The sequence below is a fragment of the Macaca nemestrina genome, chromosome 19 (genome assembly GCF_043159975.1).
Source record: "Macaca nemestrina isolate mMacNem1 chromosome 19, mMacNem.hap1, whole genome shotgun sequence".
NCBI classification, from domain to species: Eukaryota; Metazoa; Chordata; class Mammalia; order Primates; family Cercopithecidae; genus Macaca; species Macaca nemestrina.
Window position 1 is genome coordinate 17,281,476 of NC_092143.1, and position 18,984 is coordinate 17,300,459.

General features: G+C 46.0%; 1 protein-coding gene and 1 long non-coding RNA gene across 2 annotated transcripts in view; one reads left to right on the plus strand and one right to left on the minus strand.

Annotated features, from left to right (window-relative positions):
* The window catches only part of LOC105477002 (BCL2 apoptosis regulator), a 199,489-nt gene that overhangs the window by 171,312 nt on the left and 9,193 nt on the right, over positions 1 to 18,984 (plus strand). The window lies entirely within an intron of this gene.
* On the minus strand, positions 3,002 to 9,485 carry LOC139359993 (uncharacterized). Its single transcript, XR_011616825.1, has 3 exons — positions 9,321 to 9,485; positions 9,058 to 9,211; positions 3,002 to 3,372 (listed from the first exon to the last, which is right to left on the minus strand). It is a non-coding gene; the product is annotated as an uncharacterized lncRNA (long non-coding RNA).

Genomic DNA, 18,984 nt, shown 5'->3' on the forward strand with positions numbered 1-18,984 from the left:
TTCCCTCCCCTCGCCCCCAGGCCCTCATCTGTGATGAGGGACTTGCCAGAGTGAACTCTCCCTTGTCTGAACCCTCTGAACCCTCATGGCCACCCCTTCTGCCACCAGGACATTCTTGCTTGTATTGCTTGCTCCTGACCTCATAGAGGAGAGGAATAGTTGCATTTTTCTCTGAATCCACCCCAGGGTTTTGATCATGCCAGTCATGTTACAGATGCCCAGTAATTTCTGCTGGGTTAGATGTTAGTCAGTTGCAGGGTAGATTGGTGTTGGGGGAGGTAGCCTGGCAATAGGCAAAAAAGCAGCTTAGGGTCACCGCAGTCAGTGTGGAGAAGGGAATTTTGGGGGGAAATCTGGACAGATAAATTTGACCAATCTATGAGGCCAATTTATAGAAAAAAAACACAAGGAGGGGAAAATTTTCTTTTAGTAATTAGAGAGATTAAAGAGAAGCAGGGAATGCCCCTGATTGCATTATAGAAGAGGAGACCAAGATGACTTCAGAAGTCATTTGCTGAAGGTACAGAGAGAGCTCAGTGTGAAGAGTCCCATTTTCCTTCTCAGTGGAGGCACGGTTTAGTAACCTTTGAAGAGTGTTGCCTGTCATGCTAGAAAAATATGACAGGACTAGCCCAGTGGAGGTTGGAGACCCAATACCCCCTCTCACCCCCAAACCTGATAACTCATTCTTAAGCGTCAGATCTTACGTTACAGTCCAATATTTCTGGACATTTTTCTGCCAGAAGGTCTCCAGAATATGTTAGCTAAGCTTCAGCTTTAGAGGAATTCATATTTAAATCGACTTCTTTTTTCCTACGTGGAGACTGCTGGAATATCAGACTAAAACAGCTCACGGGAAGGCTGAGCAGAGTCTAATTCTAGAACTTGTGGCAGGCTCGTGGGACACAGGAAATACATAGAAGTGATGGTTTCACAGAGGAAGGGGAATGTCACTCCAGAGAAAACTGGAGGGAGCCAAGAAAATGTGGAGAGAAAGTGGGGAATGGTAACCTCAGATGCAGAGGGAAAGAAAAACAGGAGAAGATACACATAGCAATAAAAGAAGAAAAACCATCACAATGCCCGCTGAGCAAAAAAGTGATTTTTCTGCTTTTCTTCCAGCCCTCCTGGGCCCACAGCGATTGATGATAGGAGCAGAATGCATTCACCGGTGTCCACTCTTGAGCTGGGTGTTGCTGAAGAAGAGAAGAGAAATCTTAGCCGTCTTGCCACCAGATCACTCTCTTTCATTTTCAGGCTGACCCAAGCAAAATGGGGGAAAATTGCATCTGGACAAAGGAAGCTTCTCTTTCTGTACCTAAAAGCCTCATGTCAGGCCGGGCGCCGTGGCTCACGCCTGTAATCCTAACACTATGGGAGGCCGAGTCAGGAGGATCACTTCATGTCAGGAGTTTGAGGCCAGCCTGGCCAACATGGTGAAACCCCATCTCTACAAAAAAATACAAACATTAGCCAGGCGTGGTGGTGGGTGCCTATAATCCCAGCCATTCAGGAAGACTGAGGCAGGAGAATTGCTTGAACCCAGGAGGCAGAGGCTGCAGTGAGCCAAGATCGCACCACTGCACTCCAGCCTGGGTAACTGACAGAGGGAGACTCTGTCTCAAAATAAATAAATAAATAAATAAACGCCTCATGTCAGGAGAAACCTTTCTGTAGAGAGCCGTATAGTTAAGCACTGTGTTTGGTCCAAGCAAAAACTAGAGAAAGGGTTAGAAATCAGTATTATTGGTGACATCTCTCTTCTTCACTGTTAATCCTCTGCCGGTCACTGTCATAACAGTGTTATTTTTCAGGCCTGAAATGAAAATTGGTGATTCCATCAAGCAAAGAGTTTGAAAGGAAGGCTGGGTTACTGCATGGTTATCTGGACTCTCCCTGTAAATACGTGAATAGTTTCAGCTTCCCCTCACATGGGTTGAGGGTAGCAGAATGACATCTCGCTGGGCTAGAAGAGAAACAGAGACAGAACAAGCGAAAATTGTCTGGCACAAGCCAGCAGTTACAACTTATACGTACAGCCCGGGACCGGTATGGGTCTGTGGCCTGTTAGGAACCGGGCCGCACAGCAGGAGGTGAGCAGCTGGCGAGCATCACTGCCTGAGCTCCGGCTCCTGTCAGACCAGTGGCGACATTAGGTTTTCCTAGGAGCACAAACCCTATTGTGAACTGTGCACACGAGGGATCTAGGTTGTGCGCTCCTTATGGAAACCAAATGCCTGATAATCTGTGTTGGAACAGTTTCATCCCGAAATGATCCCCCACCCCATTCGTGGAAAAATTGTCCTCCACAAAACACATCTCTGGTGCCAAAAACATTGTGGACTTCTGACATAAATGAGCTTGGTTCTTTTCTCATCATGTAAACGTTATCAAAGAGATAGAGGTGTCAGCATAAGCACGTCGCTGCTCCATGCACACTTATGACTTAGTGGTTCCGGAAAGGCCCTTTAGCTGGGAGTCGCAGCTACATTTAGGGAGTCACGTGATTGAGTAGAAAGGCAGAATATTTTATGACAGAATTCTGGGTTTGAGTTCTGGTTTCATCATTGATTAACTAGGTGTCCTTGGAAAAGTTACGTATTCTTGGTCATCTGTGAAAGAGGGGTGACAGCACTAATAACTTCTCTGTGGCTTGTTGGGAGGACCACACCAGATGATATATACGGAAGCACTTTCTTAACAACAGCGTGCCATGTGAATATTTGTTTTTGTTTGTAATAGATACCTCTATAATAGTGAGAATGAGAAGGTTATTATTTCATCCTCACTGTTTGTTCACTGTTTTTATTTAACAACCGTTTTGGGTTTTTTTCCCCCTATTACATTCCAGGCAGCAGGCCAGAGGCCACGGAAATTCGTTGCCACTTCACAGTATCTCATTGCATCATTGAGAGGTTTACTCCTGATCAGCACCGAAAGACCATTTTTGGCCTTTAAAAATAAAAATGAAAGTCTAAGAGCCAGAAACATTAAGGATTAAGCTAATTTTTAAAATAACAAATGTTTTCTTATATTCTCTTCTCATTTATATGGTGCTGGTAATTTTTTAAATTAGATTTTCCTCTGGGCATTTTATATTAAAAATGATACAGTTCCCTGTCCTTTGTAATTGCATTTCTTTTGATTTTCTTTTATTATGACTTGCATATCACTGACACTTTTTTCCTGGAATGTTAAAAGTGTACATCATCTGGCTAAAAGGAAAAAATACTGACTTAATAAAAATGGAAAAGAGAGAGAGAGAGAAAATGGATATTCTTCTCTTTGGTTCCAAACAAGGCAAAGTCCTCATTCCTCGTTCTTCATACATGCCAAGGTTGATGTCACGGATCCAAACCAGTTTTGAGTTATCTGAAATGGTGGGGGGGAAAGCCCAGTTTAGCAATCTTCTGAAGCTTGAAAAACACAGTCTGATAACCCAAAAATGACTGATGGATTTTCTGTGCATTTTCCAAGCAGGGAGGGGTCGGGCATGGAGAAGGAAACATTCTGAGAAATGACTTAAATGTGGAAACTTTTGGTTCAAGAGGGTATTCTGGGAGATATAAGAAATATCTCCTGGGGGCGTCAAAAGGGAATAACACACTCATCTTGAGTGATGTATGATTCCATTGCCCGAGGAATAGGGGTGAAAACCATAAACTCCTTAAGTTGGGGTATTAACTTATCATCAAAAGTTACCATAAATAATGGATATTGTTTATGGCTGAGAAGTAGGACACATCCAGAGAAGACATCTCTTAATTTTTCATAAAATCATCTCAGTGTTATTGGAATATGGCTTTCATGCCATTTGAGCTGTCGGAATAGCTATTGGGTGGATTCTTAAGCAGAAATAGTTGGGACTTTAGAAACCCTGCCTGGGATTCTAATGTCTGGTGCCATGAAGATTTTGGCTTGTGTTTCTTTTGATGTCTAGAATATCAAGAACATTCCTAGCTTCTATATTGCAGCAGGTCACGTCCCGGCTTCTTCTAGTAAAACCCCCTCTAGGGTTCAAGCCTCTATTTGCACCGGTAATAAACGTGATGGCACATTGCGACTTTGAATGCAAGCCAGCAGGGCTGCAGGCACCTGTTTCTCCCAGTGCCCCAACTGTATCAGACCCTTTTCATCCTCCGTGCTTTTGATGCACAAACATAAAACGGAGTCCCAGAATCTAAAAGTGATGTCACTTGAGTGTCACCAAGGGCCTTTAGAGGACCACGGGGCATCTCTTTCTGTTACAAATGAGGCTCTCAAAGCCAGGAGAGGTGAATCCCTGGACCACAAGTGGAGGAACTGAGAAAGGGCACGTCGACACTCAGACCCCACAGCTTGCCATTGTATGGCTTGTGATAGAACCAAAGACATCAGAACAGACCAGCTTATCCGGTTATAAATCTAGGATAACGTGATGAGCTTCAGAGCCAGGGGTTGAGCTCTGCTGGGACTCCTGCCCTGCAAAGGATGTGTTCCATTGCCAGACATTAAAACCTCTGAAGTCTTGCTTTCTCGCCAAAAGGTATTGTAGACGTGATGGCAGTGAAGTTATTTTTTTCGCATTTAAAATTACCCTTAATAAAATCACCTTTTTCAAGTGGTGTACTGAGTTAGTAAAACAAACCTGTTTGAATCTGTATTCCATCAACCATGAACTTATGCCTGGGGATCAAAAACTTCCTAAAACCCACCAGGCGTGTGTGTGGAATAATCCTAATACTTTTTTCACAGTTTCTCAGGGTGTTTCAGTAGGTTAGGATTACCTCCAAAGACATTTAAATGATGTTTCAGGTTCAAACGGAAATGAAAAGCACATAAAGTTGTAAGACATAAGAATTCCAAGAATTTGGCAGAGGTGAAAACACACAAAGAAAAGATGAAATTTAGACGTTTTTATTCTGCTCATTTATCCAACACAAATCCCTCTCCAGTTGTCCCATAACCACAATGCCAGCATTTAACTCCACAAGGGTTAAAGGAGGCTTGTGGAGCAGGCCCCTGGCTGACTTCAGCGTGGATCACAGGCCTGGCGTCCTGTCAGACTTCCACAGTTAAATGGTAACCACAGTGCCTCGAGTTACCTCGCTCCATTTCTTGGGGGGCTCAGGGACAGCCCCCATTTCCCCATCAGTGTCCACGACCCGGGTCCTTCCGCCAGAAGGCGGGCTGGAAGGTCCCTCGCAACTATGGCCAAGCCCTGGCCGCAGCTGCAGAAGTCTCACTTGTTCCACTCAGCCAACACTTATTTCTTTATGTATCCGAGGGAGTGGGGAATTAGTGTCTTCCAGGAAACTCAGCCTCTGAGTTTTCTGTCCTAGAATTCAATAGGCAGATGGAGAACGGGTTGTGGGGATCGGAGCTGAGGAATGAACTTCAGCTGATAAAATGCAAGACAAGGAGGGAACAGGAAAGCAAAGGACAAAGAGAAGGAGGAAAAAAATAAAGAGAATTTTGGCAGGGAAAAGGGATTTGGGAGCTAGGACAGGTGTCCTGTCTGAATTATAGTGAAGGCAGGGGAGCCAGGTTTGGGGGATCTCGGGGATCTGGGCCATGTCCAGCCTTTTTTTTTTTTTTGTCTCCCACCAACTCCTCGCTGTCTGAGCAAGGTTTTGGGCATCCTGTGTGCTGAGGACAGAGCTGAGCTTATAGCCACTGTGCGTGATGGATGCTGTGATTCTCCTTTTTTGTTTGTTCATCTTTAATGTGGTGTATTAGAGATGTTGCACTGACCACATTCCCTCTCAGCATGCAACTGCCAAAATGCTGAAAGAAAGTGTTTAGCTTGTTGGATCTGACTGCAACAATCACAAACTCGCCTCACAAACTTCTGGCCTTCCAGTAACACATCGAACATTAAAGGATTAAATGCTTGGTGAGCATAGCTAGGTTCATGTAAAACACTTGGTGGGTAGGTTCCTAGGAATTTAAAGGTCTCTGCCTTTGTTAAATTATGAAAATTTTAAAAATTTAAGTGAGTAGAGAAAAACTGTTTCCAGTCATGAGGAGTCACAAAGGGTGCCTCCAGGAGGAGAGAGACCGTGCAAGGAGCAGGCATCAGGGCAGTGGGGCTAGTGGCCCAGAGAAGGCCCCCCCATCCTCCTGGTCTCTTGGGCAGTGGGTCTAGTGGCCAGGGAAGCCCCCCATCCTCCTAGATCTCTTGGGCAGTGGGGCTAGTGACCAGAGAAGCACCCCCACCATTCCCCTGGGTCTCTTCTTTGAGGGCTTGTGCTCTGTCCATGGTGTGAGAGCCACTCTTGTTCATGCATGTTGCAGACACAACCGCTTTTGATCCAGCAAGAATAGTTGAGCTGATCCCTTGAAAGGATCAAAATCCAGTTGCCACTGTGGAAGCTCTGGGGCCACATATTTTAACATTCTAAATTAGGCCTCAAGTTGGATTTGTTTTTGTGACTCAAGGAAATTTTATTCTCTTTCACATTCTAGAATTCCCTGTGAAGCAGCCCTGTAAATAGGAGGGCTTTTCCTGAATAATATGGAAAGAATTTCTCTTTGGGGATTTGGGTCTATATCATACAACATTTTAAAATACTCTTGAGATGGCACGTGCAGCCCCAGCAACAGGGCCGGACCACAGTCAGGGGCTTCCAGAGTGTGTCGCACACGTTCCCATGGGATCCAGCCTTGCCCAGTGCCCAGGGCGGGTGGGGGCGGGGAGGATGGGGAAGGTCCTGTGACTGGTGGTTTCTCCATGGTCACAGGGTCTTCTTTCTGTTGATGCGGCCCCATTCACTCTGACTCACCCCTGCCCACATACACCGGCTTGCTTTAGGACCCGCCAGGGTGGCCCCAAACTCCCATGCCACTTCCTTGCCCTGAAACACCATCCTCGATTTTCTTGCTTTTATTCGAAGTCCTGAGGGCTCAACTCCTGTCTCACTTTCTGTCTGCCTCCTAGCCCATCTTAAAAACTCTTGGTACGTTTCTTGAGCCTTCCCTGTCACTCCTCGGGACTTCCTGTTTTGCCTCTCATATTTATTGCTCGGGGGAGCCGGAGCTGGATCTTGTATGTCTTTTCTGCTTCCTTTGGGAGGAGCAAAATGTAGTTGAAAAGGTACATGCCTGGCAGTCACATAGTCCCGGATTCGAACCCCAGCTTTGCTGCAATGAGCTGTGTGACTTTGAGCAAGTTGTGTGACCTTTCTGATGGCAGTCTCTTCTGTCTAGAGTTGTTCATAAAAGTCACCTTAATGGGCTTTGGCACCACGGTTAAATATCTCTCCTCATCCCAGATTTAGTGCCTGGCCAGAAGTAGATGCTAAATAAATACTTTTTAAAGTGGTTCGCCTGTGGTTGGATTGCTCAATTCAGATATATCCAAAGGATAGATCAAAGCTAGAGGAAAGAAAGAGCTAGAAAGAGCCATCCAAAGTTAGCACCAATTATACTATGAAAAACATGTTGCCTGTGTATCCAAGATTGGCCAAGGGGTTTCCTCAGTGGAAATAGCAATTTGCTCGACCTAAAATTTCTCTGGAAGCCTTCACCAGCCCAAACCTGAGCTTATTCTTACGATGTTAGGTGTGAACATCTCTGAGTCATCCCATTGGAAGAGGGTTTTACTGAGTACCTGATTTGGGTGATGAGTATGACATCATTCCTAACTTAAGGAGCTCTTTGTCATGCAGAGTCAAGCTCACTATCTCCCTTGCAGCGCTCCGCACAATACTGGGTGCAACGCAGATGGCCGGTAAATGTTCGCATCCCTGAATGCAACCTGAGCCAACTCGCTCCAAGGTTTCTGCAATGGCGGCAAGGTTCTGCGGATGCTGCACGTGCGTAGGCATGGCCACTGACCACTCAGCTGCCAGTCCCACCTGGAATGTTCTGGCTCTGCCCTTTTGCCTGAGGAATAGTCAGTGTATGAAGGCCCCGTAGCACAGTTCAAATCCCATTTGCAATCCAGCCAGCACATACTTGCATCCCTTCTGCAGGCAGGGTCCCCAGGCTCGCCACTGCAAGCTGCAAATGTGTGTGACCCGTCCTGAGCGTTTGACAGGAAGTGACAGTTGCCTTGGAAGTGGATCTCCCAGGGGCACGACTTTTCTCGTGTTAAGTGCCCACTGCCGACAACGCTGACAGGCCTTGTACAGTGGGCACGTGTAGTGTTCTGACCTTGCTCCTGCCCCCAGCAGGCCGGCTTCACTGGCTTCACTGTGAGAGCGTGTCCTTGGGTCAGGTCAGCCAGCTGTCAACTGTGCCCCTGGAGGTTGTGCTGATGGAAGATATTTCAGCCCCTCCACTCACTGAAAACTCATCCATGATTGCTTTCAGCTTCTCTTTTTCTCTTTCTCTTTGTCTTTCTGGGTCTCTGTGTCTCCCATTTCTCTCCCTGAGTTTCTGTTTTTGCTTCTCTCTCTAGTTCTATATACAGCAGTATCCTTGCAACAGAAAGCATACTGTCAGAAGTCCTTCACCGTAAACAGCTATTCATACGAGAGGCCACGCCGGCATGTCTTGTCCATGTGTTAATGAGCCAGGATCCAGAACCACAGGCTGACCTGGCCCGCCGTTTACCTGTCCTGGTTCTAACAGCTGCTGCCACTGACAGAGGCTGCATTTTCCTTGTGATAGAGAGGTCTGCTGTCTTCCCTGGGCACAGGAAGACTGTCTGATGAGGAAGGAAGAGGATTGTCAAGGAGCCAAGCAGTGTTCCTTGAAATGCATCTGGTTTTATTCATGTTGAGTCTTTCCAGGTGAACTGAACTAAATCATAAACTACAAAATGAAAGCAGATTTTTCTTAGCATGCCCATATGGAGCTCACTGAGGAGTTCACCACCATCCGTCAGCTCCCCTTGTCCCCCAGAGCACAGAGGATATAATTGTTCTTCTCTTACTGATCGGTAGATTGATGGTGTGGATAAGAAGCCTCTCCCATGGGCTTCTCCGAGGATCATCGCAGTCGCTTTGACAGTCACAGAATGACCCATTGAGCAGAACTGGCGAGCTGGGATCCAAATAAGACTATTATACGTTGGGGTGCTTTTGAGTGGGATGTGAGCAGGCTGTGAAGGTTCAGCCATTTGTGACTTACCTGCCCCAAACCAAGAACAACAGAACCAGCATCACCCGGGGTGCATCTGGTCCTCGACAGATGTCTGGGCCCGCGGTTGGTCATCAGGGCTGCCTGGAGCCAATGCAGTGTGGCGCTTCCAGAAAAGATGCCCAGGCTGATTTCTTAACCAGTCCTGAAAAACAAGCGCCAGACAAGGCAGGGCTAGAGGCTGGCAGTGCCCAGCTGGCTGAGGATGCTGCCTCCTCCAGCCTAGTCTGCTTTGCTCTTTTTCTTCTACATACCCTCCTCCAGGTCTGAGGCCACTTTCAGCAAGTTCCTATTAGGACATGCAGGTTCTTTGTACTCCCCCTACCACCAGCCTCAGTCAACACTTACTGATTTAAACAAGTGAGAACCAAACATTTGGCCCCCAACTCTGGCCCTCCACGTTTAATAAATGAAGGACTCCCTCCCCTCACTGCCCCCAGCAGCGACGTCCTGATGACAGCGATTAGGCCAAGCTGCAGAACTTAACAAGCATCTGCTTTCAGTTCCCATTTTTGGCATATTTTCATGAATTAACTCTTGCAGTGACAAAAATAGAGGGAGGCAGCCTGGGCCATGCCCCATGTTCATGAGTCACATGGCAGGCACAGGGGACACAGCACACTTGGCCCAAATCATAACCTCCAAGTAGAGCATATTTGCCTGTGGCTAATCCCTGTGGAGCCCACGGTGATTATGTTCTGCTCACATACAGAGACAGGTATGGACAGTGGCGTGGGGTGGGGAGGAGAGCCACACCTGTGGCTCCAGATCCCAAGAAAGAACAGTTGGTGGATCTATTCCAAACGCCAGTCTGCCCATGGAATCCCCAGCCCGTATCAGGCAGTGGAGAGTCCTGTTCGGTATTGAGGATAAGCAGAGCTTCCCACCTGCTCCCTACTTTGAGCCACACTGATGTCACCAGTTCTAATTAAAATTGGCATGAGAGGCAGAGGGCTTTGTGGGCATATGGGGGTTGGGGTATGGGACAAATAACCTGGATTATGCTCATAAAAGCAAAGAGATTGGAAGCACAGAGGCACATCAGAGGTCACAGCAGATTGACTGCTATGCCAAGAAAGACCTCCTCCTAATCACAGCAGGAGGGTCTGAGGCCAGGTGGGGAGAAGAGCAGTGGAGAAGTGGCGGATGGAAGAGATGGACCACACAGAGAGGAAGCAGGAGATCCTCGGAACAGTTACAGTAACATAGCTCTGGCACGCACCAACAGAACCCAAGTCGCATCCTCAAGGATGCACGGGAAAGGGTGAAGAATAAGGTCACTAACTAGGTAAGCCCAGATGGTAGAGCGGAGAGACATTTCTTAGAGGTTCGCTACGGTGGAGTTTTCAGATGAGGAAAATTGAAGGACCCAGGGGTGACGTGAGCTGCTCACCTTACAAGGAGGAGCGCCTTGATTGCTGCTCATACATCCGACCGCTAACTTCTCATCCAGAACACAAGCCACGCCACCTCCTACTACAGTTCTTCCTTTTTTTCTTTTGGAGAATGACAGTGGTGCACATTTTCTAACCAGCAGACTCCCATTCCTCATACACTTGTGAGCAGAGGATCCATCACAAGCCAGTACTTCTGTGGGATTCCATATGGTATAAAAATAGTTTAGTCCCTCTTCATGTCGTGTAAGGAATATAATTAAGTTCTTTTATTGGGATATAGTTCACATGCCATAAAATTCCATTTAAAGTGATCAGCGCATTGATATTCAAAAGGTTATACAACCATCACCATTAGCTAATTCCAGAACTTTTCCATCACTCCAAAAAGAGGCCCGGTACCCATTAGCAGTGACTCCCTAGTCTCCCCATCTCCTGGGAAAGTCTAATCTACTTTTTGTCTTTATGGCCTTGCCTATTTTGGACATTGCATATCAATGGAATCATACGGTGGGTGGCCTTTTGTGCCTGGATCCTTCACTTGGCCTCATGTTTTTGAGGGTCATCCATGTTGTTGCATGTGTCAATGCTTCACTCCTCTTTTTGGCTGAGTTGTAAGATTCCATTGTGTGGGTAGACCACATTTTGTTTATGTGTTCATCAGTTAGTGGATATTTGGGCCATTTCCACTTTTGGCTATTATGAATAATGCTGATGTGAACATTTGTGTACAAGTTTTCTATGAACATGCACTTTCAATTCCTTTGGGTGTACTAGGAGTTGAATTGCTGGGTCATGTGGTGACTCTGTTTAACTTTTTGAGGAATCAGCAAACTGTTTTCCCACAATGGCTGCACCATTTTACATTCCCACCAGCAATGTGCAAGGGTTTCAATTTCTCAACATCCTCGCCAACACTTGTTATTATCTATTTTTAAAATTAGAGCTGCTCTAGTGGATGTGAAGTGATCTCTCCTTGTGGTTTCAATTTGCATTTCCCTAATGACTAACGATAGTGAGCATCTTTTCATGCACTTACTGGCCATTTGTGTACCTTCTTTGGTAAAATATCTACCAGAATCCTTTGGCCTTTTTAAAAATTTAGCTAGTTAGGTTTTTATTGTTGAGTTATAATAATTAAGTTTTTTGCTGGACATATTTTCATGTCCAACACAATTATCATAAAGTGTTAAGTTTGTCACTTTATGTTTGGGGGGGAAGTATCACTTCCCCCGCAAACAGTGAAGTAGCATAAGCCCAAAACAAGAGAGGGCTGAGCACCAAAATAGGCAGGGCCCTCAGAAGCTCCAGCCAAAAGAAGGTAATGGAATGAGGAAGGTAGGAAGAAAAATGAAGAAACATTGTTTTAAAGCCAAAACACTGGAAAGCAGGTGACTGAGGCCTGTGTGTATATAGGCCCTTTCTTTAGAGCCTCTTCAGGTGTGCCTTAAAATGAGGACAGGAGCATGGGCCTCTTCTCTCCTGGCAAGGCCACTGCTGGGCAAATGGGCCTACAGACACAAAGTGCTTTGAATTCAGTACTGAGAAAATTCTCAGGCCCATGGAAGCCACTGGGAATATTACCGAGCAGTTACTATAGGGCAGGGTGTGTGTCTTGTTTAGCTTTAAGCTAAATATTCAACACCTTACAAAAATATGTTTGGTTACTGAATGAATAAGCCCGCTGAAGATGAGATTTCAAGGTCATATAGATACGGCCTTTAGTCTCTCTTGTTATGATTTATTACATGAACCTGGTGAACCAAATAGCATAACTATTAACATATTTTTAGCACTTTTTGCTATAAATGCATTTCTTCACCCATTTCAGAAGTACGTCTTTTGAATTACTGGACTGACCACACCTTCTTGCAGGAGGGACATGAGCCCACAGGTGCCCTGCCGTATTTGCATAGCTAGTACGGCAGCAGGGAACTTGGCTCTGTGCTTCCCTCCAGATACTACCTTCTACCCCAGCCCAGAAGGTAATTAGACTAAGGAATCCTCTGAGGTCCATCTCTGGAATAGCTAGCTCCGGCTCAAGTCTCCATTAGCAGGTGGTTGGGGCCAAGCTTCCTCTGCCCTGGCCCATGGCATAAGCCATCTTTGCACATTATTTTCAAACTGTGAAAATAATGCTGGAGAAAGGAAGCACCCATTTGCGCTTCTCATTTTTCAGCCTCCCCAACTCCTGAGGGCCCCTGCCTGATTTGCATTCTTAGCTAAATTTGCATAACAGAATATACCAGAACTTCCCTGGACCAACTGTGGTAAGCGGGCAAGTTTTGTTTTTGTTTTGTTTGGGTTTTTCATCTCCTGCCATGTCTCCAGCAGGTTTCTAGTTACATCCAAATGACGCGGAGATTAGGTTTCATGTATGTCATTGGCTCATGATTCAACCAGCCCCTCCCCCTGGACCCAGAGTTCCTCCAAGATCAACCCCCAGGCACTGGAGATGGCTTTGGGGAGTAGCCCTCGCCAGCCCGCCAGCCCAGAGGAAGGCAAATCCTTGTGCTTCTCACGCTCCCGTGCCTCTTCGCCATCTCCGGCCCAGGCAGCTGTGTGTCCTTCAGTTATATGCTCAAGGGTTATTTTTTTCCCCTTCCTTTTCCCTCAAACCCGGAAACAATATTTTGGGAGTAAAGGGAGGGTGCGGGAGGAAGAGTCACAGAGGACAGAAGCAAGCCTGCAGCTGCCAAAGCCACGCTGCTCTGCAGACGGAACCCTCTAGACTCATTCAGCACAATGTGGCTGTGGAGGAAATCCTGCCAAGCCTATGATAAGGGGGGAAATGGAGTCACTTCCTCACCAGCTGCTTTTTTCAGGTAGAAAAAAGTCCTCACTTCCTTGCGTGTGCTCTGCCGGCCACCACTCCCAGCGGCCAGGATGGCTTGCTCCCTCTTTTGCTCTGAGCCAACTCTGGTGTCAGGAGAATCTTGCTTGATTTTGTGGAGAGGTCTCTCTCTGCAAGACGAGTGTCTGTCTACCCCACTTCCTCCTTCATGTCCTTTCTCTTTCTCCTGGCATCCTCTCTCACCTGACGGTTGCATGTCATAGACTCTGTGCGGCCGCAGTAGTCACAGATAGTATTGCCAGTGAGTCTCCAGCCCTCTTGGTGGAATCTAGGATCAGGACACACTCAGTGGTCTCTATGTTTGCATAGATGTCCAGAAACAGCCTTTGACCTCTGGTCATCTCCCCTGCCCTGCACCACAGGCACCAGTGCTGCCCCTCTTGCCAGCGCCCTGCTATTGTCCTTTCACCCTCTTAGGCAGCACTTGTCAAAGTTTGTCTTCCTAATACTCCAAACACAGCAGCAGTCTCCCTGACAGAGGGGTTAGTGGCCAAATGAGTTTGGAAAATGCTACTCCCTTTCTTGGAAAATCAAGCACCTGTAAGTGGGGGGTGATAATTTTTAGTAACCAATATAGCAGGGTCACTGACCAGCACTGACCAATCAGATCCCTCTGTGTCCTTGGGAACTGACTAAACGTCAGTCCCTGGGGGGAAGACACTAGAGGCTGCTGCTGGGGGGAAAAAAAAAAAACACCTTGAATTTTATCTAAGCCAGTCCTTTATCAGGCCTCTGAATACTCCCTTTTTAAAAAAATATTATCTATTAGGATGTTTGAAAAATCTGCCGTATAGTAAAACCAATCAGTTTATTTCAGCTCCACAAACATTTGTTGAGTTCCTAATATATGACAGACACATTCTCCAGAGATCCAAAGATAAATAAAACATGGTCCTGCACCTCCAGGTGCTAATAGTTGAATGGGGAAGGCAGACATGTAAACAGATGATCTTCGTATAATACTGTGAACAGGGAACAGCCAAGGATTATTTAGTTCAACCTAGGGATTTGGAGAAGGTTGCTTGCAGAAAATGATTGAGCTGAATCTCTGAATGAACCAAAGTTGACTTAAGAGTGACAAGCTGAGCAGGAGGACTAGGTTGGAGCCAGGGCATTGGGAACCTTAGACTTAAGCATGGAAGCAACAGACTTGATTCTGAATGGATCACTCTGGCTGCAGTACATGGAAGAGGTTTACAGGCAGACCACAAGACTCAGACCAAGGCAGAGAGATCAGATTGGAAATCACAGCAGAGACCCTGGGGAGAGAAGGTAAAGGGAGAGAGAAGTGTTCAGGTGGTAAAATCGGCATTGCATCTACTGCCCTGTTCTGTCCTGTCCCCTGGCCCTTACCACTTTAGTGCTCACTAACTTGACCTCCAGCTATAAGAGATATGGCATCTGCATCTATTTCCTTGATGGGTACTTCACCTGTGACATTACCAGCTAGGAGTGCTGGGGTATTGACATTCCATAGGAGCAACCTTCAACCAATGAATAGCAGGAGTTGGTGTATAAATACCCCAGCTCTCTAGCCCTTCAGTGGGTTAACAAGAGATGCATGGTCTACACTAGCCCTCAGATTTCCCTGGCAGGAGTAAGCTCTGTTTGCCAGTAGCAATAACTTGCTTGATAAGGTAACTTATGCATGGGTCTTTTCCTTTTTTCTCTCCATTCCCTGCTCCCCTTAGAGTTCCTAGCATCATCTCCCAAATAAACCACTTGAACTCGAATCTTTGTCTTAGGGTCTGCTTCTGAGGGAACCTAACCTATGGCCATGGGATTTACTGATGAATGAATGTGGGGCATGAGGAAGAGAAAAACATCTAGGAGACTCTCAGGCTGTAGGTTTACTTGATGCCATAGCCAGGTTGAAGACAGGAAGAGAGGGAGGCTTGATGGAGGGAGTGATGATAGCTTCAGTTTGGGGCAGGTTGATCGAACTCCTTAGGGGATGTCTTAGAAAGCAATTGGAATAAGTATTTGGCAGTTAGGGGAGAAAGTGAGACTGGATATAAAGATGTTAGGGACATTATCATAGGGGTGGTATTAAGACCAAGAGAGTGACAGAGATTGGCCACAGAGAGAAAAGAAAATATCCAGACAGAAGCCTGATGGGCAGCACCGAGAACTTATCAGAATAAGCCAGGGAGGAGGTGCCCATGAGGGAGACAGAGAGGAATTTCTTCAGGAGGAAGGAGGCAGCCCAAAGAGAGCAGAGTCACAGAAGACCCTCAGTGGTCTTGGTGTCCGGGGCATCAGAGCACCTAGTAAGATACAACCTCACAACCAGTGAATTTAGCCACATGGAGGGTATTGGTGGTCTCTGTGGAGGTGGTTTCAGAGGCACAATATAGGAAGAAGCCAGACTGAGTGAGTTCAAATGTGGGTGGGAAGTGAGCCAATGAGTGTGGGTTGGCAGCTTGTCTAGGAGGGCAGAGACAGAGAAGATAATGGTTAGGGTGGAGCACACATCAGCACGGACATTTTGAGGATACCTGAGTCCAGAAAGGAAGGATGCGGTTGAAATTGTAGTTGAGAGCAGGGACAATTGACAGAGGAAGGTTCCTAAAGCAATGGGAGATGGTAGAATCAGGGCAAAGGGTGGAGAGGAGCAGGGAAGGACAGGCAGAAATGGACATTTGTGCATGGGCCAGGGTGGAAAGCTGTGGTAATTCTTGCCCAATGATCCCAATTTTCTCAGAGAAGTAAAAGGTGGCATTCGCTGCTAAAAGGTGAGGAAGACATGTGAGACAAGTGGTGGCTGTTGGGAACAGTCATCAAAAGGAACAGAAAAGATCTGACAAAGAGTAAAGAATTCCTAGGTGGTGTCAGAACTCACTGAGTTTAGAGACCATCAATTTCCAGCAGCACCTGCCTGCAAGGTTGGGTGACTTTCTTCAGCAACACTTGGAAGCCCAAATGAGACTTGTTGTGGGCTGGAGTCCAAATTAGGGCAGAGAGGAAGGTCGGGATGGGAGGAAGCAAGTTGAGGGAGGCAGGGAGGAGGTTCCCTGGGCAGAGAGAAGAACTAGCTGCTTGCCAGTGTTCTAACCTGTGAAGTGCAGGAGGCAGGTGAAACCCAGCCTTCATGCTCCTGTCCACCACAAATTTCCTTATGAATACACACTGTAAGGAATTTGCTTTACCTGTCAAAATTTCACTCATCTCACCTATTTAAAAAAAGAGCCAATATCCTTATTAGACATTATTAAACCAATTCAGGGAACCTGAACATACTTGGAGGTTCCTCCCAGCTCAAAGTCTTCTGTTACAGTGATTCTCCCTTTCCTTTTTTCTCCCTAACCCTAAAGTTGTCGTGAGGGAAGAGATCCCTAGAGGTCCCCGTGGAGACAAAAGTATAAAGTCATGAAAAATAGAAAATATCAAAGGCATTTGATAGCTGTGTTTGATTTCCCATTGGCACGGTCTGATTTTCTTTTTACTTTCTTCTTACTGCTGATGAGACTCTGCAGTCTGCAGGATACAAAATGGCGGCACCCATTGATTTAGTTTAGTTCAAATGTGCACATAGAGGCATTACCTCTCTCTAGAGTGTAAGCTCTTTGGGGACAGGATGGCTTTTCTCCCTTAGAATTCTCTTTGGTTGTATAACGTCTGCATGCATAGTCAGCTCAAAGATTGTAGAATGTAGCTGAATTTCTAATTTGCTTATAGCCAGCCAAGCCATATTAAATTTCCTCAGTATATAGAGAGGCGAGAACACACACTGAGCTCAAGGCCTGAACCTCTTATTGCAGGCTTTGGTCTCCTGGGCAAAATTCTTGAGAGTTCTTCTGGGCCAGGGTCTAAGGAGGCCCTCACTTAACCGGGGGCCTGTTGCATGGTTCTAGGTCATGGCTGCTGCCTGGGAGCCCATGTCTCCCCACTACTAGGCATCATCTCCCAGCATTTTTGTCTGTCAAATTATGGAGTCTAGAATTTTTTTCAGATTAAGCAAGCACTTAGAATGTAACATTATTATATGTAGTATATATTAAAGTATATTTCATAAATAGTAATAAACATGTTTGTATTGAATTAGAAAAGACAGCTAAGGAAAAAAATCAGAATAGCCTCATAAATGCCATGTCCTCGTGCCTACTTCTGCCTTCAGAGATAATCACTGTTAACATCTTGGCGTTTTCCTTTATATTATTTTTTTCTGTATGTAAACACGCACATGTATATGTTAGGTTTTTACAGAACTGGAATCGTGTTTTGCTGACGGTTTTGTCCTGCTCTACTCGGTATGACGTTAGGAACACAATTTCTTGCCAATAACTATAGGGTATGACTTTTAGTGCTGAACAGCATTCCATCACGTGGGCACGCTGTCAGTCATCTATTTTCAGACATTTGTTTCCAGGTTTATGCTATTATAAATAATCTGTGCACTTTATTATTTTTCCAAAAGAAATAACTGGAAGTGAAATTACTAACAAAAGCTTTTTTAAAGCCTTTTAATATGCATTACCGAATTCAAAAGGTCTCCATGTTTACCTTTACCTGGGCATAAGGGTTGTTTTGGGACCCCCGCCCATATCCCCAACCGCATGCCATTCTTTTCAGCACTTACAATTAACATTCTCTTCCATTCTTCACAATCTGACCTTTTTTTAAAAAAAAAAAAAAAATCTCATTTTCTTTGGAAGTAGGTTTACATGAAATTTCTTGAAGTAGACTGGGCACAGTGGCTCACGCCTGTAATCCCAGCACTTTGCGAGGCGGAGGCGGGAGGATCACTTGAGTCCAGGAATTTGAGACCAGCCTGGCCAACATGAAACCCTTTCTCTACTAAAAATACAAAAATTAGCTGGGCATAGTGGAGGGTGCCTGTAGTCCCAGTTACACAGGAGGCTGAGGCGGAAGAATTGCTTGAATCTGGGAGCCACTACACTCCCGCCTGAGTGACAGAGCTAGACTCCATCTCAAAAAAAAAAAAAAAAGAAAGAAATTATGGAAGGTTCTGAAGGGAAAAGAAAAATGTTGGAGGGTGGCTACCTCCCAGGTGGGAGTGCTCCACGGCCTGGAGGGGTGAGGACAACTTTGCTGGGTTTAGGAGTCTTGACCCTGGTCTGTTCCCATCCATACCTACCTGGCCTGGTTTCAACCCTGCAGCAAGGTTGGGGCTGGGCGTTTGGCCATCTTGTCCCCTTGGGCCAGCCCTGGGTGGAACTGAGATCCTCTGTGGCCTCTGAATTGGAAGTTCATGGAGAAGCCATTGTGCACAGAGCCACCAGAGCTGAGGCCCTGCCCACCTCCCCCTCATGGGAGGAGCCGGTGCAAGCCTTTCCATGTGAACCTGTGATCCGTGAAGTCGGGTAAGCCCTTGCCAGTCCTGACATGAGCAAGGGACACAGAGCTTCCTAAATATATAGACTGGGATTTTGTCCGAATCACATGACGACCCAGGTTTTCTTTTTCCCTCTTCGTTGCTTTTAATACATAAAATGAGCATGTGTTTATTTAAAACAGCTTTCATACTTAAACAAATAATGACAGACTGTTCAAACAGACTTCGGAAATCGCCCTAATCAGAATGTTTGAAAAAGCAAGAAGACTTTCTACGAAAGAAGCTTTCAGGACATTTAGTCCCGAAGCCACAGGGTCTCCTTTGCACTTTGGAATTGTAGAAGGGCAAAGTTTAGAGGCCAGATCCAACCTCCA